Consider the following 26,931-nt stretch of genomic DNA (forward strand, 5'->3'; position numbering starts at 1 on the left):
AAAAATAGCCCCATTATACTAGTACCTGGGCCCCTTCCTAACACTTTCATAGTGTGGATATATTTTTAATAGACAAATTCACCCATGGACTACCTCCCCTCCTATTCACAAGGGCATAACGTAACCACAGCAACTACAAAAATTGCTTACAAGGAAAATGACATTAGGAAAGTATTTAATGCATGTTTTAGCTTCTTTCAATGAGAGTTAGCAGCTGGAAACAAGGAGGACCCATCCCCATGTGACCATGCCAGTTCTTCTTGGACCACCAATAAATGCCCTATGGATGACAGTTGACTGTGAAAGGGAATATCTGCACTATTACCACCTACCCCAGGTAAGAGCCATTGGTGTCAACAATGTAGGAGTCACCTTTCTGGCTGATAGGGAAGGCTAATTGTTCATCATCAAGAAGAGGATGAAAAAATGTGAGCTGGGAAAAGGGTTCTCTCTAGAAAGAAGTTGCGGTGTTCAGTGATCACTCGGCGCTCAAGATGCTTGCAAGAGCTCTGCTTTATTCTGTGTTTGGTTCTAACTCGCTGTACATAATAGCAAGCACTTCACAGTGCCTCACCCAGACCCTCTATCTGGGAAGCTCAGCCCTTAAAGGCACAGTCTCCAATACAAATAAGTATGGTAGGGAGGAAATTTTGCTTCGGTGAAAGATGCAGCAGAAATTGGAGCCCCTTTCTCATTCTTGTGATGGCTCAAAAAATGAGATTTATGAGTGACATAATATCTTGCTATCACAGTCAGCTAAAGAAAAGGAAAATATCTGTTCCTTAGTCCTGTGCTTCTTGCCAGGACCTTCTTTAATGTCTGAGTTGCCCTATCAAGTATTCAGAAAGCATAATTTTAATTCCCTCAGCACTCACAGAACTATTTACTCACAGATTTGTACCCTCGTGTGCTCTGTTTGGGGGTTTCTATATTAATCACCTTTTTTCTATGCCCCACTACTTTGAGGACCTTTTGCTACTCTCTAATCCTTCCCTTCATAACCCTCCTCAGTTACTGGCCTTGAGAACCTGACACTTTCTGTCCTTCATTGAAACCTTTTTAGCAATGTATGTCAATTATGCTGTGGCCAGATGCAGAGGCAACCTAGCATAAGACTATTTTCAGAAGTAAAGTACATTTCTTTCCAAATTTTTTAATTTCTTGCACTAGAGATTCACCTCTGTGAGGCATCTGTCTTCCAAGTTAATCAGAAATAAGACATGCTAGTCAGGCCTGTTACTTTTCAGATGCACTGTAAGGGCAGTTTCCTCTCACACATGTATCATTACCAGCCATAGAAAAATAGGAGTTCCAAAGTGCCAGGAAGCAGTTCTATTACCTGTCAAGTGGCCACTAAAAGAGTCCCAGAGATGCTTTTCATGCAGGATCTTGCATGAAAACAGCATTTTACATTGGTTTTGAAGGTGGCCCGGAGAGGTTTTGTTGCTGAGGTCACTGAATTTCCAATCACACGGTGAATATTTATGTCTTGACAAGTGTGCTTTTAGCATCAGCAGTGAAAGCTAAATGATACCCTACTCTACTATTTGAACCACATGCTGAGTCTCAGATGCATGCACACTTAGAGATTAGAAAAGACACATCCCCATCCCACTTACTCCTGTTTTATAATCTGTGAGGAAAAATCCACCCTCTCTAAAACGTAGACACCTGGTGCATAGAATTAAGTGGTCCAGACCCTATAGAGGAAAATAAAACAGCAATTACTGAAAACAAAGACAGGTTTCAGAGTAGCATAAAGGAAGTGTTTTCAGTATCAGAAACATAAGCCTTCCACAGCTATTTCCTTCAATGCCAAAATCACTCCAAATCATGGTCTATATGGTGGTATTTGTATTGTGGTAGCAGCTAAAGGCTTAAGGATTGAGGTCTCACTGTACTCACAAGGAATTAAAAAAGAGGCAATCCTGGTCTAAAAGAAAAGGAGTACTTGTGGCACCTTAGAGACTAACAAATTTATTAGAGCATAAGCTTTCATGAGCTACAGCTCACTTCATCGGATGAAGTGAGCTGTAGCTCACGAAAGCTTATGCTCTAATAAATTTGTTAGTCTCTAAGGTGCCACAAGTACTCCTTTTCTTTTTGCGAATACAGACTAACACGGCTGCTACTCTGAATCCTGGTCTATAATCTTAGCACAGTGAAGAACTTGACAGAGATGGAGATTTCACTGGGCTACAGTGATTTAGGTCAGTAGTTCTCAACCAGGTGTCCGGGGCCCCCTTGGGGGCTGTGAGCAGGTTTCAGGGGGTCCGCCAAGTAGGGCCAGCATTAGACTCACTGGGGCCCTCGGCAGAAAGCTGAAGTCCCGCTGCATGGGGCTGAAGCCCAGGGCCCTAACCCTGCCACCCGGGGCTGAAGCCAAAGTCTGAGCAATGTAGCTTCACAGGGGCTTCTGCTGCTACCCCCTAACACCACCCCTGGCTTTTATATGCAGAAAAACAGTTATTGTGGCACAGCTGGGCCATGGAGTTTTTATAGCATGTTGGGGGAGCCTCAGAAAGAAAAAGGCTGAGAACCCTTGATTTAGGTGATGTGCAGCAGGAGTGTCTTAGGGTAGTGAAATAAAATGACAGCTTTATATACACCTGTAGTTAAATCCTTCACCATCAGAGGTCAATTTCTAAAGGAGACATAATGCCATTTCTAAATATGTACATTCTCTTTTGCACACACAATTATTTATGCATACAATTATTCATTAATTAGACATCTACCTAGCTCCCACAAGGAACAAGTTCAAGCTGCAAAATTCACAAGCATATTTTGAATTCTGCAGAGTTAAAGTGGGTCAGTTTAGCTTATTATAGAAATAGGGATCTGCTGAAAGGATAGATCCAGGATTTTGGTTCAGGCCCAGCTCTAATTTGCATGTAAATATATGCAGTAGTTGTTAAAGTTTTCCAGGTGCAAATGTATAGGTACAATTTAGCTCCAGCCTGGGCACATTAGGCTCCAGAGCGCTGTCATCTAAAGACTCAGGGCATTAATCACCAACATTCTGTTCTGAAGGTACATAATGTTGCACAGTTAGTTGCACTGCTGATTTTTAAGCAGCAGACATTGGTTTCAATAAGGCATGATACTGGACCAAATGGACTGCTGGTCTGCTACAGTGCAGCAATTGCTACCTCTTTAGTTCCAGAGGAGTGATACATATGACTTGTAATAGGGTTCATGTCTTCCTCCATACTCTATCCCTCATGCTCCTCAGCTCTAGGCTCTACACACACTTTTTGCCCTAACCTCCTCCACATGTCAGCTTTTAATGCATCTCTCCGTAATAGCTTCTCATACAACTTTTCTGCAAAATAAATGTGTTGCATACACAATTAGTACCAATAATTATATTTACACTGTTTATTTCATTTAAACAAATGGGTAATCAGTTTTGTTCACGAAGCAATTTCCTGTGGGTCTTTTCTAAACATTAAACAAGTGAATTTAGTTATGAAAGTGAGGTACTAATAACATTGTCTTGTTCCAGTGTGAACCACTAGTGGTCTGCAAAGCATTGGTCCACAAGGAGCTGATTAGTTTCATGGTCCTGGCTCTCCCCCTTGTTTTTAGCTGTGAGGAACACAACAGATCAGTGAGGGTGGTGACATGAAGAGAAGAAGACAACGTGATTAATATTTTTCAAAAAGGAACTAATGCAATAAGTGTTTTTACAGAAGATAAAAATACATTAAATACTAGATTAATATTCTTCCATCTAAGCCGATATCCCAGTTGCCAAGGGATATTGTGTGACTGTGAATGGAAGAGAAGGTGGCCCATGAAACCATCTCTCTGTTAAGATGAGGTCCTCATTATGAAAGTTTGTTATAGAAGCACCCTAAATCTCTAGTGAAGAGGTGTTGGGACCCTGTCATAGGCTTGGGCTTGTCCTGGTCCACATCCAAGTTCTGTGCCTGGACCCTGCCAATGATATCCTTCTCCTCTCCCTCCTCCAGTCTTTTGACAGCATGATGCTGTGTGCTATCCAAAATTATGTCTGACGTCATACAGACTTGAGTACTGAGAGCAAGCAATAAAGATTCAACTTTTTCTCTTTGCACTAGAGCAGTGGTTCTCAAGTACGCAGAGGTCTTCCAGGGGGTACCTCAACTCATCTAGATATTTGCCTAGTTTTACAACAGGCACTAGTGAAGTCAAACTAGAGTACAAACTAAAATTTCATACAATAACTTGTTTATACTGCTCTATATACTATACATTGAAATGTAAGTACAATATTTATATTCAAATTGATTAATTTTATTATATGGTAATAATGAAAAAGTAAGCAATTTTGCAGTACTAGTGTGCTGTAACACTTTTGTATCCTTATGTCTGATTTTGTTAGCAAGTAGTTTTTAAGTGAGGTGAAACTTGGGGGTATGCAAGACAAATCCGACTCATGAAAGGAGTACAGGAGTCTGGAAAGGTTGAGAGCCACTACACTAGAATATTAGCCCAGGCTATACAGTAATGGACTTTTAGACTCTATCTTCTCCCAGTCTTTGCAATGCCTAGCAAAGAGAAGATTCAAAATGCTCAAGAACTCAGTCATAAACCAGGTGTTCTGAATTCAGCTGAATATCTATCTCCTCATCACTCCACAACATCCATAGCTGCCTTATATCCATCTTGCAGTCTGCTCATCTGGCTTCTTCTGGATATGCTCTTAAACTGGATTGCAAAGAGAATGCTTACAAGAAAGTACACACAACGATATCTAAGATTTAGGAAGCCTAATTTGCACAGATAAGGGGCTTCAGGAATGCTTGGCCCCAAACCACTAGAGTAGAAAACTCTACCAAAGATGCCATATAAGTAGTGCCCATGTGCAAGAGGATTCATTGCACCACTGCAGAGTGCTGCACTAATGGAGACTGACATCGAGGTGGGTGGCATAGGGATTAACATTGCTCTCAGCAGCTGCATTCCACATGAAGATGTGATTGCCCATGCACCATTGGTAGAAATTGTGAGTGAGAACCCATAGTGAGTTACAGGCATGCTAGGTGGTCTACACTGTGGTTAGCATGCCAAAATTTCTGTAGGGCAGACAAGGCCACAGGGGCAAACCTCTTCCCTTACAATAGTCTTCATGGGACAAAACTCCAGTTCGTAAGGTCTTCTCTGAAAAAATCTCTCTCACTATGGTTTTTGTACAGTGCCCATCACCATAGTGTAGTATCTAGGCCTGAACAACTTTGAGTATACAGGTGGTTTTGGGGATTCATAAAGCTTGTAGCCTCAGGTTCCTTCCTGTTTTCAGGGACCTTTAACAAACAAAGCTAATTTCAGCTTTTTTAAAATACATTTCTAGTTGTGTGTGTGTGTGTGTGAGTGAGAGAGAGAAAGAAATAGTAGCCTTAAAATAAATTAATCATTAGTGCTGAAAATTTGTCAGTCTTTTGTCCCAAGAGATTACAGGTATCCACAGTCCCACCTATTGTCATCCATTGCTGACCTTTAGAATTAGCCATTGTTTTGAAGGACTCCAGATCAAAATGCAGCTGAAGGCAGATGGTTCTGTCTAAGCTGCCACTAATAGCGCTAGGCTTGACACAAGCTCCCTTACAACTATCACCTGATTGCCTTCAGCTGAACCCTGCACCTTTACTGGGCAATCAGTGTAGCCTCTAACCACAAGAAGGACATCTCAATATTGTATTTAAACCCAAAGGACAACATTTGTTTCAGAGGTGAGTAACAAAGCTGCACTCAACAGAAGTGTGCAGGATACATGCACAAATACAGGTTTTACACATATGTACATATAGGATTTGGTTTGTTTTTTGGTGCAACTTTGGTGTTCTTATTTCAAAGTTTGTCCTAAAGGTTTTCATCAATATTACATCAGTAAGATCTATTTCAGGCATGGCCAAACTGTGGCTCATGAGCTGCATGTGGCTCTTTTACAGCTGAAGTGCAGCTCACAGAGTCCCCCCACTCACTCCCCCATTCTCCACCTACCATACTGGGCAGAGGGAGCTCAGGGCATCTGGCCTACAGTGGGATGGTGGAACTAAGGGCTTCTGCCCTGCAGTGGGGTGGTGGGACTAGAGGCTTTAGTCCCAAGCAGAGGCTCTGGGGCAGAAGCCCCGTGCCCTGGCAAGTGCCACCCCACAAGGCAGGTTCTGCATGTCTTGCAGCTCTCAAATTTCTGAAGATTGTTGTATGCGGCTCGGAGGATCAGTAAGTTTGGCCACTCCTGATCTACATGCTAAGTACATACTAATATAATATGGAAAGGGTTACAGAAGTGCTGCTGTGTTCCAACTGCAATTACGGGCAGATAAGCCAAGAACTGAATTTACGTGGTAAATTAATTCTCACAATTGTGTGAATTCCTCTCTTTCATCTAAAGACTCTGTGGCAAACATGATAAATTATGTTTAGCTGAACCTAGAAGAAATTTCTCTTTGGGCTTGACTCCTTGGCAGATTGTGACATGAAGTGTTAAGTAAATATATGCTCTCTCATTCCCATATGCTTTTAACGTATTGAAAGAGTTATCAATTTGTGTTACTACTAGCAAATCTGCCCTACAGTTACCTCTCCTCCAATGACATATCCATAACTAAAGTGGCTTCGGTTCAATGCTCATTTGTATAATCAATCAACAGTATCTATCTAATTATCATGCTAAATCTGCTACATGAAAATGATATTTTAACAAAACCAGGATGGGCATATTTCTTTTTCCAATAGATTATAGCAGAATTCCCATCAGCAGCTAGAGAGAGTTATGTTTCATAATGATGATACCACTAGGAGCCTATATTTCACAGCTGCAAATTATGCCCACAAAATATGACACGTTTAGTGTGAAGGAAAACCCCCAACTCAAACCAATCAAATTGTTGTAAGTAAATATGCATGCAGCACCCACAGTAACATTACATTATCATCTGTCCCCTATATATTTTATATGCTGTAAATTATAACCATTCTGTGCATCTCCCAGTGCATTCTGATCTGATCTTTGTCTTTTTGGTTATAATCACCTCAAGGTCTGCATCTTCTGTACCACTGAGTATACTCTCAGAGTTTAACAAATAGATAATGAATAACTAATGACTAAAGCCACATGGGGCAACCACAAATCCCATACTCCCACTATCTAATACTGGACTTAGGGTGACCAGACAGCAAATGTGAAAAATCAGGACATGGGAGGGGGTAAGAGGAGCCTATATAAGAAAAAGACCCCAAAATCGGGATTGTCCCTATAAAATCGGGACATCTGGTCACCCTAACTGGACTGTTCCATAACAGTCTCAAAATGAAGAGTCTGTATTTAAAAAGCCCCATGACTGTAGTAATAGCTGACAGGGCTAGATTCTACTGGTCAGGGTGTGTTTGAATGTTCAGGATGGGGAAAGAGGCATAGGTCTTTCTTCCTTTCTACTGCCCCTGTGCAGAGAGTCTCTGGAATCCTGAGTGTGAGTATTATCCCTGCAGCCTGTCAGCACCCTTGTGGATGCTAGATGCCTGAAAGAGAGTGAGAAAGAATATGGCAAGGGAAGGATTAAGGTTCCAACCCCTCCTTGCCACACTGGCTATGCAGAGAGGGGGAACATGCTACACCCTTTTCGAAGAGGTGAAGGTGTGTTGGAAGGGAACCCAAAGGAGTCATTCCTCTTGGGGACTCCAGCTGCTGCAGCACCCTGCCATTCCCACTCTCATATGTTCAGAGGGACCTTGAAAATAGAGTGTTCCCTTAACAATACTATAGTACATTAGTAATTCACAGGGAAATGGGTCCAAACCAAAATTCCTGATGGGAACACCCACAGACTCTGGAGAAAGTCAGATGCAGCTCAAGATAGATTTGGGAGATGTGTTGAGGCTTGGGGAGTTGGAAAGGCTAGTTGCGCGGGTAGAGAAATACATAATGAAGGGTGTTCACTGGGAAAAGCAGGAGAATTAGTTTAAAGGGAAGGTTGATGCTGGGCAGAATTGATAAGCGATGGTCTGGGAGAACTGATGAGGAAATATACTGGGTAGACAAGTGGCATGGGAGTTTGTGTCATTGTCAGGGGTAATTTGTATGTGAGCTGGAAACGTTGCTGAGGTGAGGAACACTGCAATAGAAATCATAGGAATAGGTTGGGGTTGCTATGTGTGTTAGCTAGTTCGATAGATTTGTTTCAAGGAAGTCAGACTTGATCACAGGAAGGTCAGGGAGCTTGGCAATGGGGGAAAGACAGACAGGAATACTGACTCTTGGGTAGAAGCTCTGTTACCTGTCAAGAGTCCCAGAGATGTTTTTCATGCAGGATCTTACATGAAAACAACATTTTATAGTGATTTTAAAGTTTTTGGAGTTAAGCAGTTACTGTTCAGACTTAAGAATGATAGTGCCTGATGCTTATCCCACTTACGTCACTAGTTTTGCCACTACCTTTAATCAGTCATATTCTGACTCCCTCATTTATATTGAGTAATATCTTATTCCTCAAATAGACCTATTGATTACTATGAGACTATTCACACAGGAGTACAGGTGTCAGAATCTGGCCCAGCATGAGCAGGAACTGGGCCATTATAAGGGTGTGAATTTCAAAGATAAATAACATCACCAGAAAAGATGCCAACAAGGTTCAGGATGTTTAAAACCCCCTTACTGTTTGAATTTATTAGCCTAAAAGCAAGAAACAAATTCAATGGAGCAATTCAATTTGAACACAAAATTCAAGGGTACGGGTACTGTTACATACCTAAGCAAAGATTATTTTTTAAAAAATAATTAAAATAACTAGTCAATGGCTGTTTTTTTAACTGTTGCATGATCTATCAAATATGCTAACAGCAGGGCAACTATGGAGAAGGTTCTGCAGGCACATCTCGGGGTGCTGATTACATTTAAAACCACTTAGCTCCCTGCCATAGTTCCGTGTCACGAAGTGCCTTACATTGAAGTCAATGGAAGTTCTGTCATCAAAACCACCTGATGTGTAATTATACAAAGCTAACTATGAACACAGCATTATCTCTCCATTTGCTAATCAAGCAAATCTTATATTGGCAAAAGGTTCAGGAAAATCAACATTCATATAAAGTTGTAGGTCCTGACTCTGCTCTGCAGTTGAGCTCAGTACACCCTGGTCACAGGGTTAAGATGTGTAATTCCAGAGAGAGCTAGGGGTTGCAAGGCACAATCCCTGGCATAAACTGGAGTGCCTCAGGGGTTGCTCTAAATTACACTGCCTACAACGGCTCCTTATGGGTGTCCAGCAGCCCAGAATAGCCAGATCCATCCAGCCAAAACTCCTCCCTCCCACTTTCTATGGCTTTGGCATCCCCTTGTACAAGACCTATAAGAAAGGCCAAGCCTCACTCAAGAGTCTGACTTATGAAAGGCTATTCCCCAGTGAGATATGCCTGGCTCATGGCTCCCATGTGCCCAAAAAGCCAGGGTCCCTGGGGTATAAGAGAGCCCATATTCAGGGCCTTAGCTAGTAGTAAGATTAGTAGAAAATGTGCATTAGGTTATCTGTGTCTAAAAACCAGAGAAAAGATATAGATGACATGGCCCAAAGAATTAAAACCTAAATAAAGCAACAGTATATACACAGAGAGCTCTCAGAATGTAGTACTTCCAAATACAGAATTGCACAGCTACAGTGTATGCTCCTGCAGGTTCACCCATAGGATGATGCATTTACTGGTCTATTTTTAACTATGTTCTCACCCAGAGTTTTGAAGGATATTATTGCCTTACTTAAAAAATAAATAAAAAGTTTACCAACCATCTAGTTGCCAGATGTTTGCAACTGCTCCTGGAGACAGCCACCTCTGCTTTAGGCACAGGTATGCTGGTGTCTTTTTCATTCTACTTTTCCAAACAAAACAAGATGAGAGAAAACCCTACATGAAAAACTAGGCTGTACATTAAGTGATTGTTTGTACAGCTCATTGAAGGAAGATTTAATCAAAGTGAAGGAAATGTGGACAATGCAGATCATGGGTCTGTCCTGTTTCACATCCGTAAATCCTTCTGTATTAGAGAAAATAGTCACTGTGCTTTTCTTGGAATATAAGGAGAGGGGAAGGGAAACATACCTTGCACTATACAAACACACCTGTTATGAACTGCAGAGCTCTTGCTAATTATGTAGTTTTAACGTTTACAGCTGCTTGTTTGCAGTTAAAAGGCGTGGTCTACACTACAAGGTCTGACCAAATTGCTTACCCTTCTGAGCTCATTAAAAGGTTGATTAATGGCAAGTCCCTTTGTGACAGACCAATATCTTCTCTGAAGTAGCAAATAATAGGTAGCACATTAGAGAAAAGGAGACATTTTCACAAGCAAACTGATTCATATCTATTTGTAGCTATATTTATTCACACATCTGTTCAAATACTTTCCTTTGAAATATTAGTCCTGTTTGGAAAAAAGACTTGTGTAAAGCCCCAGCCCTTATTTATTTCCTTGAACAATGGAAAATATCAGCTGATATCCATGTAATGCATTATCTCTAAATATTAGAAATGCTAAAGGATTAGGGAATATTCAAGAATGCTTGCAATAGATTTAATGTATCCAGGTGCATGGGACTTGCCATGGTGAATATGAAAATGGCCAATTTGTGCAGCTACTATTTCTATTAGCATTGAGCATTTCTAGGGCACTATAAAGGTACATAAGGATTTATAAAACAATAGAAACAGGCCCTACCCATTAACATTTAACAAAGACAAGACAGAACATGAGACTATAGTACCTCCTGTCTATATTACATGGGGGGGGGGGGAGAATCCTACCAAATGGATGCATTCATAAAAGTTTTGCTTATTTTGTTCCACCAACATGAAATTCCTACAACCACACTAGACTACAGCTGCCCTAGAGTGAGGTTACCTAGCAACTGATGAATTCACCCTGCAGAAGGGATCCAGTGGAGGCAGAGAGGTGCAGTAGCAGCTTCTATACCATTCCACTCTTTCTGTGGCCTGGGCACCAGGAGGATCCCTACACATTGCTGTTACATGAATTGTCAGTTTGAGACTACAATTTAGCTGCCAGCACAAATTTAAAGCACCTGTAGGCTAATCTAATTTATGCCAAGGGACTGATCCAGCACAGCAAACCCTGACTCCAGGAAATGCAAATATGGCTTTAAGCATATCCTCTCAGCTGCCTTGATTATTCCTCAGCCGCAGCTGAGGATCTGGCCCCATCTCCTCTCTTCACAGCCTCATGTATGAATTCACAGCTGGAAGCTCTGACAGTATATGAGTAAATGGAAAAAGTATCAAGGACAGTGAAATGAATGGGCCAGGACTGTAATGGGAAAAAGTGTCAAAAGAACAACTTTGGGATCATTTAGACATTAGTGATGGTAACGGAAATGTCTCTAAAGAGACAGAAGGATCTGGGAATCCTATGCAATCTTTCAAATGAACATTTAATCTCCTTTGCACAGGGGAGAAAGATCTGATCTCAGACAAGTTTGTGCACTTTCCTAGCATTATACAAAATTCCTAAAGAGTTGGCGTACTGCTTTTCAAAGCTTGAAGAATCTTGCTGAATTACATTGCTTTTTTAAATTGCTGTTACAGTCCCTTCTGAATCACTAATGCTAATGTCTATGATTAGAAGTAAGCATATCACATTAATTTCTAGCCTTTTAGGGCCAGATTCACAAAAGATACTTAGGCACCTAAAACCCAAACATAGGCATCTACCTCTAGGATACAAATACAGGTTTACAAACACCTGCATATGGGGGTGGCTGCATGTGTGCCTGGTGCAACTTTGGTGCCCTTATTTGAGAGTTTGCTACAAAGGTTTTAATCATTATTACATCAATATGACCCATTTGTAGACCTGAGCCTTACTGGCTATTCAATTGTCCCAAGTTGGAAAGTGCAGGGAAGAGTGTATATTAAGGCAAAAATAGGTTTATCCCCTCCTTTCCATAAGTTAGAATTAAAAAGGCAATTATACTTGAAAAAGGACTGACACTTATATTGTAACATTATCAATATTATTTGTGTTTTGTATTCTGGTAGCACATAGAGGATTAGGTTTCAGAGTAGCAGCCGTGTTAGTCTGTATTCACAAAAAGAAAAGGAGTACTTGTGGCACCTTAGAGACTAACAAATGTATTTGAGCATAAGCTTTCGTGAGCTACAGCTCACTTCATCTGATGCATTTAAAGAGTGTGTTGAGAGCCTTGGATGAAGGTATTATATAAGTGCTATTAAAATATTATTAAAACGATGCTTGTGGGAATCTGAGGTTAGGGAATTAGCTGTTGAGGGGAGTATAGAACGTGTCCATCTAGCAATTAAGTGCAGTGATGCACTTACAGATTAGCTGATAGGTATGTGCATAGCCTTGAAAATGTGTCCTACTGAGGCCAATTTACTTAGTTCATACAACTCCTTTATAAGAACTAAATAAATGAAACCATTTCCATTGGGTATGTTTGCAAAAGTCATGTATATGAATCTTTAATGAAATGTCATACCAGGCTCCTATTAGTAAGTGGGAAGAGTAGCACAGACAGCACAGGGTGCTGAAGTGTTTGGAGCTTGCTAGAATTCCTTCTAGTTTCATTAGACTCTGTCCTATGTGTTTCAGAGTAGCAGCCGTGTTAGTCTGTATTCGCAAAAAGAAAAGGAGTACTTGTGGCACCTTAGAGACTAACAAATTTATTAGAGCATAAGCTTTCGTGAGCTACAGCTCACTTCATCGGATGCATTTGGTGGAAAAAACAGAGGAGAGATTTATATACACACACACAGAGAACATGAAACAATGGGTTTATCATACACACTGTAAGGAGAGTGATCACTTAAGATAAGCCATCACCCACAGCAGGGGGGGGAAAGGAGGAAAACCTTCCATGGTGACAAGCAGGTAGGCTAATTCCAGCAGTTAACAAGAATATCAGAGGAACAGTGGGGGGTGGGATGGGGGGGAGAAATACCATGGGGAAATAGTTTTACTTTGTGTAATGACTCATCCATTCCCAGTCTCTATTCAAGCCTAAGTTAATTGTATCCAGTTTGCAAATTAATTCCAATTCAGCAGTCTCTCGTTGGAGTCTGTTTTTGAAGCTTTTTTGTTGAAGTATAGCCACTCTTAGGTCTGTGATCGAGTGACCAGAGAGATTGAAGTGTTCTCCAACTGGTTTTTGAATGTTATAATTCTTGACGTCTGATTTGTGTCCATTCATTCTTTTACGTAGAGACTGTCCAGTTTGGTCAATGTACATGGCAGAGGGGCATTGCTGGCACATGATGGCATATATCACATTGGTAGATGCGCAGGTCTCTACGTAAAAGAATGAATGGACACAAATCAGACGTCAAGAATTATAACATTCAAAAACCAGTTGGAGAACACTTCAATCTCTCTGGTCACTCGATCACAGACCTAAGAGTGGCTATACTTCAACAAAAAAGCTTCAAAAACAGACTCCAACGAGAGACTGCTGAATTGGAATTAATTTGCAAACTGGATACAATTAACTTAGGCTTGAATAGAGACTGGGAATGGATGAGTCATTACACAAAGTAAAACTATTTCCCCATGGTATTTCTCCCCCCCACCCCACCCCCCACTGTTCCTCTGATATTCTTGTTAACTGCTGGAATTAGCCTACCTGCTTGTCACCATGGAAGGTTTTCCTCCTTTCCCCCCCCTGCTGTGGGTGATGGCTTATCTTAAGTGATCACTCTCCTTACAGTGTGTATGATAAACCCATTGTTTCATGTTCTCTGTGTGTGTGTATATAAATCTCTCCTCTGTTTTTTCCACCAAATGCATCCGATGAAGTGAGCTGTAGCTCACGAAAGCTTATGCTCTAATAAATTTGTTAGTCTCTAAGGTGCCACAAGTACTCCTTTTCTTTTTGTCCTATGTGTGAGACTATATTTATTAGTTGTTTTCACTGAGCATCTGGAATTCATGCCTGTTTGTTATGATGCTGTTGGATCCAACTGTTATTTACTACCTAGTGTCATTGAGCTGTTGATTCTCATTGTTTTGAGCAGAACTTAAAACAGATCTGCTTGCAGCCCCCTGAGGAATAAGTGTTATGCATTTTAGTCGCACCAATTAATATAGGATCCTGCTAATGACAGAGGTACAATAATTCTATTTATCTGTTAGACAGCAGACCGACTATGCACTCTTTACTCAGGCAAAACACCTGCTGACTACAGTGAGAGTTTTGCCTGGGTAAGGAGAATAAGCCTGGCCTCACCACTCAGACTGCATTCATCGTTTTCTAACCCTTCATACTGTGTCTGCTTTCCAAAGAAATGTTCTGTGCCCTGTGAGAAGCTGTAATGTTGTTGTTATTAATATTGAACATTTATATTTTGGTAGAGCTCAGAGACCTCAACCAGACTGGGGCCCTACTGTGCTGGGCACTGTACAAACCTGGGACATGACAGTGGCTGACCCAAACATCTTAGAGTGTAAAAGTGGTAACATTTTTTATAGTAATGAACAGAAGGAAAGAGGGGGCAAGTCAGGTGTTGTTAATGGGTTTTTAAAACACACAAAAATATGTATACTGTATATAAAATGTGTATCATGGATGTGAAACTTGTACTCAGCTTAATTGTACCCCTCTCCCTCATATGTTGTCTTTTATTTATCTATCTTGGGTATTTATATGGCCCCTATTACTTGTGGTATCTGACCCTGTCACAATACTTAGTATATTTCTCATCAGAGCACCCCTGTGAGGTAAGGAAGTGCTATTATTCCCATTTCTCAGATGGAGAACTCAGCACAGAGAGATTAAGTGACTTTTCCAAGGTCACCAAAGACATCTGCAGTGGAGCAGAGAACTGAACCCAGGCATCTTGAGTCCTAGGATAGAGCGCAAAGTGTGAGCTCTTCAGTGAAGCATAAGCACTTTGGTATGAGTGTAGACTACATCCAACAAGCTGGGAGTACAAATAATTAATCATAATAATAATTACAGCCCAAATCATGACTTGTCCCTACATGGCTGCATGTGGCAACGGAAGCATGCAATGAGTTTCCCTTGCCATATGCTCCATGAGTGGGTCACTCAAAATAACATGCAGAAATTGCATCCTTCATGTAGTTGAACTGTAAGCTCCTTGGGCAGGGACCATGTTTTTGTTCTGCTTGTACAGCATCTAGCACAATGAGGTCCTGGGCCATAGCTAGGTATCCTAGGCACTATGGTAATACAAATAATAATCATCATCATCATCTCTGGAAGAACAGGTGGACACTCCAAAAGGAGACAGAAGGAATGGGAGCATGTCCATTCCCTATCGTCCTGCACCCCTATTAACCAATGCAGGAGCTGTGTTTGTATCATGACTGTAGGTAATGTTGATCCTTTAAAAGAAGTAACATCTGTTTGCATCTTCTCTTCCCTGTTCCCTTTGAGATGGATTCAAACCTCTAATATAAGATGGGGAATACATTTATTTGGACCAACATGAAGCCACAGAGCTCAGCATTGGGTTGAATTTATAATTTCCCAGATAAATTATAATAGCTATTATATAGCACCAGGGATACCTAGAAGAGCTGTACAAATTATAGTAGCTTTTACAGCCTTGTATTTTATAGTTGGATGTCAGAAACAGTATATCATTACCAATGGAGATATTACACTTAGAAATCTAAGGTAACTATTCTCCTATGAATGATTGGGTGATACACATGAAGTATTACCATGAATATTAATGGGACTTATGCATATAAATTTCCCTCATCCTCATGTATCATCACCTATGTGATTAAAAAGAATCCTTTTTTCCTGTTTCTCTCTTCAGATGCTTGTGGGGGGTGATAGATTGTCAATCATGAAAATACAAGTCTCTCGTTATCCCCAGAACATGTACAGTATAAGGAACCTATGTGCAAAGTCCCACAAATGTGCCTCAAACATCACATGGGTGTAGCCCAGGGGAGGGCAAACTATGGCCCGTGGGCTGGATCTGGCCTGTCAGGGCTTTCAATCCGGCCCACAGGATTGCCAGCCCCGTGGCACAGTGGGGCTAAGGCAGGCTCCCTGCCTGCCCTGGCCCTGCGCCATTCCTGGAAGCAGTGGCACCACATCCCTGCAGCCCCTGGGGGGAGGCAGTGTCAGAGAGCTCCATGTGCTGCCCTCACCTGTGGGCACCACCCCCCCCACAGCTCCCATTGGCTGGGAACAGGGAACCACGGCCAATGGCAGCTTCAGGGGTGGTACCCGCAGGTGAGGGGAGCCTGCCTTAGCCCCACTGCATGCCGCTGCCACCCCAGAGCCACTCAAGGTAAGCGGCTCCAGGCTGGAGCCTTCACCCCGAACCCCTTCTTCACCCTGCCTTCCAACTCCCTGCCCTGAGCCCCCTAACCCCCTGCCTTGAGCCCCCTACTGCACCCCAACCCCCTGCCCTGAGACCCCTCCTGCACTCCAGCCCCCTGCCCTACCCCACCCCAATCCCCTGCCCTGAGCACCCTCCCACACTCTGCACCCCCGCCCTGAGCCCTCAACCCCCACTCTGATCCCCTGCCGCACCCCTCCTGCACCCCAACCCCCTGCCCTGAGCCCCTTCCTGCACACCACACCCCCTCCCACACCCTGCACTTCCTCCTGCACACCAACCCTCAGCCCCAGCCCTAGCCCTACATTCATGGCCCTGCATACAATTTCCCCATGCAGATGTGGCCCTCGGGCCAAAAAGTTTGCCCACTCCTGGTGTAGCCCCTTGAAGGATGAGAGGGTTGTTCAGTCACTTAATTGAGCTCTTGGTTTCTGAAATCCTAAAAACATAAAAATGGCCCTACTGGGTCAGACCAAAGGTCCATCTAGCCTGTCTTCTGACTGTGGCCAGTACCAGGTGCCCCAGTGGGAATGAACAGAACAGGTAATCATCAAGTGATCCATCCCCTGTAGCTCCTTCCCAGCTTCTGGCAAACAGAGGCTAGGAACACCATTCCTGCCCATCCTGGCTAGTAGCCATTGATGGACCTATCCTCCATGAATTTATCTAGTTCTTTTTTGAACTCTGTTATGGTCTTGGCCTTCACAACATCATCTGGCAAGGAGTTCCACAGGTTGACTGTGCATTGCCTGAAGAAATACTTCCTTTTATTTGTTTTAAATCTGCTGCCTATTAATTTCATTTGGTGACCTCTAGTTTTTGTGTCATGAGAAGTAGTAAACAACACTTCCTTATCTACTTTCTCTACACCAGTCATGATTTTATAGACCTCAATCATATCTCCCCTTAGCCATCTCTTTTCCAAGCTGAAAAGTCCCAGTCTTATTAATCTCTCTTCATACGGAAGCCATTCCATACCCCTAATAATTTTTGTTGCCCTTTGCTGAACCTTTTCCAATTCCAATACATCTTTTTGGAGATGGGGCGACCACATCTGCACACAGTATTCAAGATGTGGGTGTACCATGGATTTATATAGAGGCAACATGCTATTTTCTGTCCTATTATCTGTCCCTTTCTTAATTATTCCCAGCATTCTGTTAGCTTTCTTGACTGCCGCTGCACATTGTGTGGATGTTTTCAGAGAACTATCCACAATGACACCACTCAAGAAAGAGATCTTGGAAACAGCTAATTTAGACCCCATCATTTTATATGTATAGTTGGGATTATGTTTTCCAATGTGCATTATTTTGCATTTATCAACATTAAATTTCATCTGCCATTTTGTTGCCCAGTCACCCAGTTTTGAGAGATCCTTTTGTAGCTCTTCACAGTCTGCCTGGGTAATCATATCCATGCAGGCAAACCATACACCACACAGAAGTCTACTGAAGTCAACAAAGCTTTGTTCAGCCACAGAGATTCACCCATTCAGATAAGACTGCAAGATTAGTGCCTAAATTGTAAAATCACCAATTTGACACAGAGAATAAGAATGTTAAAAAGCCACACACAAAAACCTGGGCTTGCCGCTGCCTAGCTGGCAACTCCACCATTCTGCAGGGATCTATTACCAACACGGTGAATGCTGGGCTGTTCCAGAGAGTGGTCCAAGATGGTCCTACACATAGTGGATATACAATTCAGAAAAAAAAATAAGTCTGAGAAATGCTGATTGCCCCTATAGCCTTGACTATCTGGAATATTCAGAGTATAAGTCTAAAGCTGCTGCAATGTTTTTTTTAAATAAAAAATTATTTGTTTTAATCCAATACATTTTTTAAAGGGTTCACCTCTATTTGGAGCTCATCCCCACAGGGCAATTAAAGACTGAGAACTGAGCTTGCTACCATAACACTCTGAAAGACATCCTGTTTCCTGCCTAACTTTTAACTTTATTACTATATCTGGCAGCTAAACTGCTTTTCATTTATCTGTGGTTTGACCCTGCCATAATCATGCAAACTAGTGATCTAGAACAAATTCTGACAGGTAAAATATCCCTCCAAGATGTACTGTATGTTGCACTGTTTCAGAGTAGCAGCCGTGTTAGTCTGTATTCGCAAAAAGAAAAGGAATACTTGTGGCACCTTAGAGACTAACAAATTTATTAGAGCATAAGCTTTCGTGAGCTACAGCTCACTTGCACTGTTGCACCCAGAGGCAAGAAGAAGCCAAAGCTGTAGGCTCTGACATGCTGCCAAAAAACAAGCAAAAGGTACTGACAGTGAACAAGCTAAATGGATGAAAAGCTGCGTACTGTGCCACGATAGATTTACTCTGATATTCCCAGAGACCTCAAACCTGAGAAAACAAATTCTAACCATCTACCTTTCTACTATAAGTGTTCCTAAGGGGCTATCATCTTGGTATCTAAGGCCATGATCTAGCAAAGCACATAATTAATTTTAAGCACAAGTCAATGTGGGGACCATTCATGATTACAGTTAAGCACATATTTTGCGGGACCAGGACCTGCATGGCAATACCACTAATCACAATCAGTTCAAGTCTTAGTGTGACACCAGAAAAACCATATAACAATAGAAAGCAGAGTTTAGATTGTAGGACAACGATTAATTTCAAATTAGTATTGACAATTGAGTCCCTGTTTTTCAGAAAAGGTATTGGGAGGAATCAATACAAGTTAGATAACCAAAATTTGTTAGTCTCTAAGGTGCCACAAGTACTCCTTTTCTTTTAACCAAAGTTCTATAATTGTAGGAGGCAGCTAAATAAACTAAACAATGATCTAGTTGCACCCTCCAGGACTGGGATTGCACAGACAAATTTATATTAAATTAAATTGTAAATCTAACTTAGCCTATTACTTTTTTGACAGTCATGTCTCAGAAGATGCCTTACTCAGACTTTCTGGAAACAAAAAGATTTTAAGTTACAATTGTGGCCTCTAGGGACTGCTATAATAGAGATCAGGACCCTATTCTGCTAAACATAATAAACCACAGAGTGAGAGGCAGCCTCAGCCCCAAAGAGCTGACCATCTAAATAAACAAGACACATAAAGAGTGGAGAGATTTGCCCAACATCACACAATAAGTCAGTGGTTGAGTCAAGAAAAGAACCCACTTCCCCTGGATGCCAGTCTAGTGCCTATCCCATCAGCCCATGCCTCCCCTTGAAATCCCTTACTCTGCTCCCAGCTTCCTTCCATTTCCTAACACCACAAACTGCTCCCGCACGTTTCCTGAAAAAAAGCAAAGGCCCAAGGATTTGATCACATGTTTGTCCCTTCAAATGTTTCTATTTAAGACACTTATATTCAGTCAAGGACTAGAAACAATGCTACATGACTTAGGTGACCAATCACATAAACCGCAGTGGAGATATGCAATGACAAGACTTTGTAAGCCACGCAGAGGCTGAAGATTGCTCACAAACTGTTCGTCAAGAAATTATGACTACACTGAGTCAGAAAAATGAAAATCTGTTCATGAACAATTAGTGAATAGAAAAAAGGGGTGAACTTTGTTAACTTTCCTGTTTTCTATGAATAGTTTGCCTAACCCTACTGATAAGCTCTTTAATGATTCTAAGCACTTATACAGTATTTTACAACTTCAAACTGCTGTACAGATATGAGCTTATGGATGCCTGAAGCTCAGAGGAAATTAAGTATTATTTGTGATCCACACTTTAGGGAAAACCAGTGATGGGGAAGTTAAGTGACATGCCCAAAATCACACAGGCAGTCAGTGGCAAAGCTGTGATCAGGCAGTTCCATCTCCACATCCTGAGCTCAATCCACTCGATTATTATGTCTATTCAATGGGTGAAACAGTGTTACTACATTAGTCTAATTTAGAAAATGAATAGGAAAATGTAAATATCAAGATTTTACATTTTATATTTTATATATATCAACTCAGGAAAAAATAGAAACAGCACTGCAACTAACAAAACAACATAAACATTACATCTTTTCCAAGAAAACAATCAAGTTGGTAATCAAGAATGGTTGCTTTAACATGGATAGAAGATTAAAAGTTTACCCATGGGGGAGCAGGGGGCTTTTGGCAATGATTATATATTTAGTACCTAATACCAGATACTAATGCTGAGCACCCTCAAACCCTGATTTAAATCTGTGTTATTTGTGGGTGCTCAACATCTTTCAGGACAGATATTAGGAGATTTATTAATGTTCTTTTAGCCCCAATTCAGGTAAGCATCCCTGTCAGTACAGGACTTAGGCAGGTGCTGAAGTCTCATTGACTCCAATGCGACCTACATATGTGCTTATTAGTGAAGCATATGCTGTCCTGAATTTGGATAGACTGAAGCATGTGATTAAATGCTTCCAGAATAGGGGCCTCAGTTATCTGCAGGTTATTTTTACATAGAGGTTTGAGAAGAATGTGCATTTCTTTTCTTTTTGTGTACAAGCTAATGTTGCCATACTGTCATCTTTGTTGCTATGGCCCATATGTGTCAGCTTTTCCTTTTGCATAGAAGCTGATGTTACCATTCTGTCACCTTTGTTGCTATAGGTATGTGTCAGAGTGGGTGTGGATATCTTTCCTTACCTGAACATCCTCGTGCTACTGATTAATGTGTTTTTCAAGGAAGTCACAACATGACATATGATGGGAAGATTGGAGAATTAGTTTTTGTTATTCCGTCATTTTAGGTGAGTTAAGAGCATTGAGTAGAACTGGTTGAATTGGACAAAAGTTGACTCCTGAATGTTTTCACAAATAAAAACAATGAGTTCATTTCATGCATTTTTGTGGGATCATGTCATGCATTGTTTGCAAGTATTCAAATAACTGCTGGGTATTCAGGAAAACTCATGAATCCTGAAAGTTTCATGGATTTTAGCACAAATGATTATAAGTCCAAAAATTCAAACCTGAAAAAACCATTACCCATAATTCATTATTTTGCTCTTCATCATTTTCATGTTTAAAAAGTTTCATTCGTCCAATGAAGAAGCAGAAACATTACCATCTGACTCTGATGAATAATCACATATCAGCAAGAATGATTAGCAAATAGTCAAAGTGAACAGGCAACAAACAATCCCTAGGCAGAAATCTGTTCATATATTTAATTGCAAATAATAAGTACGCTCTCAGAAGTCAGACTGCAAAAAGCATAAAGTGCTAAATTAGCTATTAATAATGTAAATTATAATTTGGCCAACTCTGTTCTTGACATCACCAGATTTCAGCTCATCTGGCACAATTATCTCCAAAAGCTAATCTTTAACATGATGTAGAAAGAAAACTCACCTTTGGGATTTTAAAAATACCACAAAGCTCTTTTAAATGGAAGAAAGTACAGTAGCTTACAAAAATATCTAATATGTACTGAAAGTATGCATTGTATGCGTGAAGGATAGTAAATTTGTTGATGAATACACAATATTTAAACCCAGATAAATATCTTAGTCAGAAATTTTCCATTTTTGTTATATAAAGAAGTTGATTTTTTTTATTGAAAAAGAAACTTGTAAACAAGTAAAATACATTGCTGCCTTGTCATTCTGATTGCTGCATGGTGTTAACAACACGTTGATTTAGGCTCTGGACTTTTTATTTTAAACAAAACTAGTGGAGCACAAAAATAGTGGCATTTAACTGGAACAAAAACAGAGGCATGAAAAAATCAAGGAGTTTAGTTTTTATATTTTTGATAAATATAATGCAACTGAAAAGAAAATATATGACAGCTGTGATGGGTGAGTCATGATAATTTATGCCCCTTGACAAGATGACACTCATCTTGATATCAAGATATCACAAATTTCTGCCTACTTTCACTACTCACTAGTTGCAAACATTTTATAAATATTCAGGTACACATAATTCTCTTGGACTCAAGTCTAACACTTCTTTGTAAAATTAGTGGTGTTAAGTAACATTCCTTCTTATCAACCATCCTTTGGAACTATTATCAACTTTTCCATAGAAGTGCTTCAGGATGGGTGGTGAATTCTTATCTGTACAGGTAGTTTCCTTATCTAGTGTGGAGTGGAAGATATTATGTGGCTGCATATATATAGATGCAACAGTCAACTAACCAAATATGTAAGCCATCAAATACCTTTGCCCACTTAAACACTGGTTTCTTTACAACAGTGAGTTAGAGGGGCCACTCCAATTACTCAACCATCATACCATTATACAAGGCACTGGTGAGACCTCACCTGGAATACTGTGTGCAGTTCTGGTCTTCTATGTTTAAGAAGGATGAATTCAAACTGGAACAGGTACAGAGAAGGGCTACTAAGATGATCCGAGGAATGGAAAACTTGTCTTATAAAAGGGGACTCAAGGAGCTTGGCTTGTTTAGCCTAACTAAAAGAAGGTTGAGGGGAGATATGATTACTCTCTATAAATATATCAGAGGGATAAATACTGGAGAGGGAGAGGAATTATTTAAGCTCAGTACCAATGTAGACACAAGAACAAATGGATATAAACTGATCATTGGGAAGTTTAGACTTGAAATTAGACGAAGGTTTCTAACCATCAGAGGAGTGAAGTTTTGGAATAGCCTTCCAAGGGAAGCAGTGGGGGCAAAAGACCTATTTGGCTTTAAGATTAAACTCGATAAATTTATGGAGGAGATGGTATGATGGGATAACATGATTTTGGTAATTAATTTATCTTTAACTATTCATGGTAAATAGGCCCAATAGCCTGTGGTGGGATATTAGAAGGGGTGGGATCTGAGTTACTACATAAAATTCTTTCCTGGGTATCTGGCTGGTGAATCTTGCCCATATGCTCAGGGTTTAGCTGTTCGCCATATTTGGTGTCGGGAAGGAATTTTCCTCCGGGGCAGATTGGAAGAGGCCCTGGAGGATTTTCGCCTTCCTCTGTAGCATGGGGCACGGGTCACTTGCTGGAGGATTCTCTGCTCCTTGAAGTCTTTAAACCACGATTTGAGGACTTCAATAGCTCAGATATAGGTGAGAGGTTTTTCGCAGGAGTGGATGGGTGAGATTCTGTGGCCTGCGTTGTGCAGGAGGTTGGACTAGATAATAATAATGGTCCTTTCTGACCTTAGTTTCTATGAATCTATGAATCTATCAAAGTGATAAGCATTTGAACAGGTTTAATATATACTCTATCCAATGCAAAGCTACAAACGAGACAGTTCATTACATTTGGGTAGGCACAGATATACACAGCAACTATTTATAAGACATTAGTTAATAAACAATAGAGGTCTACAATACTGCTCTGATTAACAAATCTCCTATAACTGAATTTCTCTGCTAAACAAAAGGTGGTTTCTTTGCCACTTAGATTGCAGTTTTTTTTAAATTATTTTCAGCGTGGTAACCATGTTAGTCTGTATCAGCAAAAAGAATGAGGCGTATTTGTGGCACCTTAGAGACTAACAAATTTATTTGAGCATAAGCTTTTGTGGGCTAAAACCCACTTCATCAGATGCATGCAGTGGAAAATACAATAGGAAGATATATATATATACACAGAGAGCTTGAAAAAATGGGTTTTGCTATTATTACTATGAGAGTGATCAATTAAGGTCACCTATTATCAGCAGGAGAAAAAAACCTTTTGTTGTGATTATCAGGATGGCCCATTTCCAATAGTTGACAAGAAGGTGAGAGTAACAGTGGGGCGGGGGGGGAATAAGCATGGGGAAATAGTTTTACTTTGTGTAATGACCCATCCACTCCCAGTCTTTATTCAAGCCTAATTTAATGGTGTCCAATTTGCCAATTAATTCCAATTCAGCAGTCTCTCACTGGAGTCTGTTTCTGAAGTATTTTTTGTTGTAATATTGACTTTTAGGTCTGTAATTGAGGGACCAGGGAGATTGAAGTGTTCTCTGACTGGTTTTTAAATGTTATAATGTTATAATTCCATCCCACCATCAACCTCAGTCTGGACCAGTCCACACAAGAGATCCACTTCCTGGGCACTACAGTGCTAATAAGCGATGGTCACATAAACACCACCCTATACTGGAAACCTACTGACCACTATACTTACCTACATGCCTCCAGCTTTCATCCAGACCACACCACTCGATCCATTGTCTACAACCAAGCTCTAAGATACAACCGCATTCGCTCTAATCCCTCAGACAGAGACAAACACCTACAAGATCTCTATCACGCGTTCTTACAACTACAATACCCACCTGCTGAAGTGAAGAAACAGATTGACAGAGCCAGAAGAGTACCCAGAAGTCACCTACCACAGGTCAGGTCCAACAAAGAAAGTAACAGAACGCCACTAGCCGTCATCTTCAGCCCACAACTAAAATCTCTCCAGCGCATCATCAAGGATCTACAACCTTTCCTGAAGGACAATTCCTCACTCTCACAGATCTTGGAAGACAGGCCAGTCCTTGCTTACAGACAGCCCCCCAACCTGAAGCAAATACTCACCAGCAACCACACACCACACAACAGAACCACAAACCCAGGAACCTATCCTTGCAACAAAGCCCGTTGCCAACTGTGTCCACATATTTATTCAGGGGACACCATCACAGGACTAATCACATCATCCACTGTCATAAATATAAAGGGAAGGGTAAACACCTTTAAATCCCTCCTGGCCAGAGGAAAAACCCTTTCACCTGTAAAGGGTTAAGTAGCTAAGATAACCTCACTGGCACCTGACCAAAATGACCAATGAGGAGACAAGATACTTTCAAAGCTGGAGGGGGGGAGAAACAAAGGTTCTCTCAGTCTGTGTGTTGCTTTTGCCAGGACCAGAGCAGGAACGCAGGTCAGAACTCCTGTAAAGGGCTAATAAGCAATCTAGTTAGATATGCGTTAGAGTCTGTTTTGTTTAAATGGCTGATAAAATAAGTTGTGCTGAATGGAATGTATATTCCTGTTTTTGTGTCTTTTTGTAACTTAAGGTTTTGCCTCGAGGGATTCTCTATGTTTTGAATCTGATTACCCTGTAAGGTATTTACCATCCTGATTTTACAGAGGTGATTCTTTTACTTTTTCTTCAATTAAAATTCTTCTTTTAAGAACCTGATTGCTTTTTCATTGTTCTTAAGATCCAAGGATTTGGGTCTGTGTTCTCCTATGCAAATTGGTGAGGATTTTTATCAAGCCTTCCCCAGGAAAGGGGTTTAGGGTTTGGGAGGATTTTGGGGGCAAAGATGTTTCCAAGCAGGCTCTTTCCCTGTTATATATTTGTTAGATGCTTGGTGGTGGCAGCAATAAAGTCCAGGGGCAAAAGGTAAAATAGTTTGTACTTTGGGGAAGTTTTAGCCTAAGCTGGTAAAAATAAGCTTGGGGGTTTTTCATGCAAGTCCCCACATCTGTACCCTAGAGTTCAGAGTGGGGTAGGAACCTTGACAGTCACACTATCAGAGGCTCGTTCACCTGCACATCTACCAATGTGATATATGCCATCATGTGCCAGCAATGCCCCTCTGCCATGTACATTGGCCAAACTAGACAGTCTCTATGTAAAAGAATAAATGGACACAAATCAGACATCAAGAATTATAACATTCAAAAACCAGTCGTAGAACACTTCAATCTCCCTGGTCACTCAATTACAGACCTAGAAGTCACAATATTACAACAAAAAAACTTCAAAAACAGACTCCAAGAGACTGTTGAATTGGAATTAATTTGCAAACCGGACACCATTAACTTAGGCTTGAATAAAGACTGGGAGTGGATGGGTCATTACACAAAGTAAAACTATTTCCCCATGCTTATTCCCCCGCCCCTACTGTTACTCTCACCTTCTTGTCAACTGTTGGAAATGGGCCATCCTGATAATCACAACAAAAGGTTTTTTTCTCCTGCTGATAATAGGTGACCTTAATTGATCACTCTCATTATAGTGTTTATGGCAACACCCATTTTTTCATGTTCTCTGTGTACACATATATCTTCCTATTGTATTTTCCACTGCATGCATCCAGTGAAGTGGGTTTTAGCCCACGAATTTGTTAGTTTCTAAGGTGCCACTAGTACTCCTCGTTCTTTTTGTTGAATTATTTTGTTCATTTGGACCATGAAGGTTTACCTGTTTGTCTGCTCTTAAGTGTGTGCAGTCAGGTCAGGAGTCCGCAATGCTTTCTGTGTATTGATGAATATTCATAAAATGCTATGAACAAATTCTCCGATCAGAGCCACATGGCGAATCTCAGCTTCAATGTTCTTTTCCCTTCACCTGCCCAGAACTCCCACTGATGTCAATAGGAGTTCAGTGAAGGTACACAGAACAGAGTATTAGTCAAGGTTCTCCATGCAGATCTGAGATGAGACTGTTGCTGACAATAATGAGTCCATGTTCTTTCCAACTGCTAGCAGATTCCACCGTGCTAAACAGCAGACTGGTAATAGAACACTGTATTAACTTTAAAAGTATTTATTTTAAACAACTGCCCAGATTGACAGGGCACATGTAAATCAGTCTAAATCTATATTGTTGCCACTTTACAAACATATGTCATCTCAGGTTTTTCTACAGTGCCCATTACTTCAGTACCTAAGAGCTGCTGATATCATACATCCATTAGGCACTCAGTGTAAACAATGGG

The 26,931-nt window shown here is 40.9% G+C and overlaps 1 long non-coding RNA gene across 1 annotated transcript; it reads right to left on the bottom strand.

The window, feature by feature from the left end:
* Positions 1-3,465: 3,465 nt before the first annotated feature.
* LOC122460479 lies at positions 3,466-11,184 on the bottom strand. The gene is made up of 3 exons (XR_006281793.1): positions 10,883-11,184; positions 9,771-9,853; positions 3,466-3,591 (listed from the first exon to the last, which is right to left on the bottom strand). It is a non-coding gene; the product is annotated as an uncharacterized LOC122460479 (long non-coding RNA).
* Between the last annotated feature and the right edge of the window lie 15,747 nt (positions 11,185-26,931).

The sequence above is a fragment of the Dermochelys coriacea genome, chromosome 5, assembly GCF_009764565.3.
Source record: "Dermochelys coriacea isolate rDerCor1 chromosome 5, rDerCor1.pri.v4, whole genome shotgun sequence".
NCBI classification, from domain to species: Eukaryota; Metazoa; Chordata; order Testudines; family Dermochelyidae; genus Dermochelys; species Dermochelys coriacea.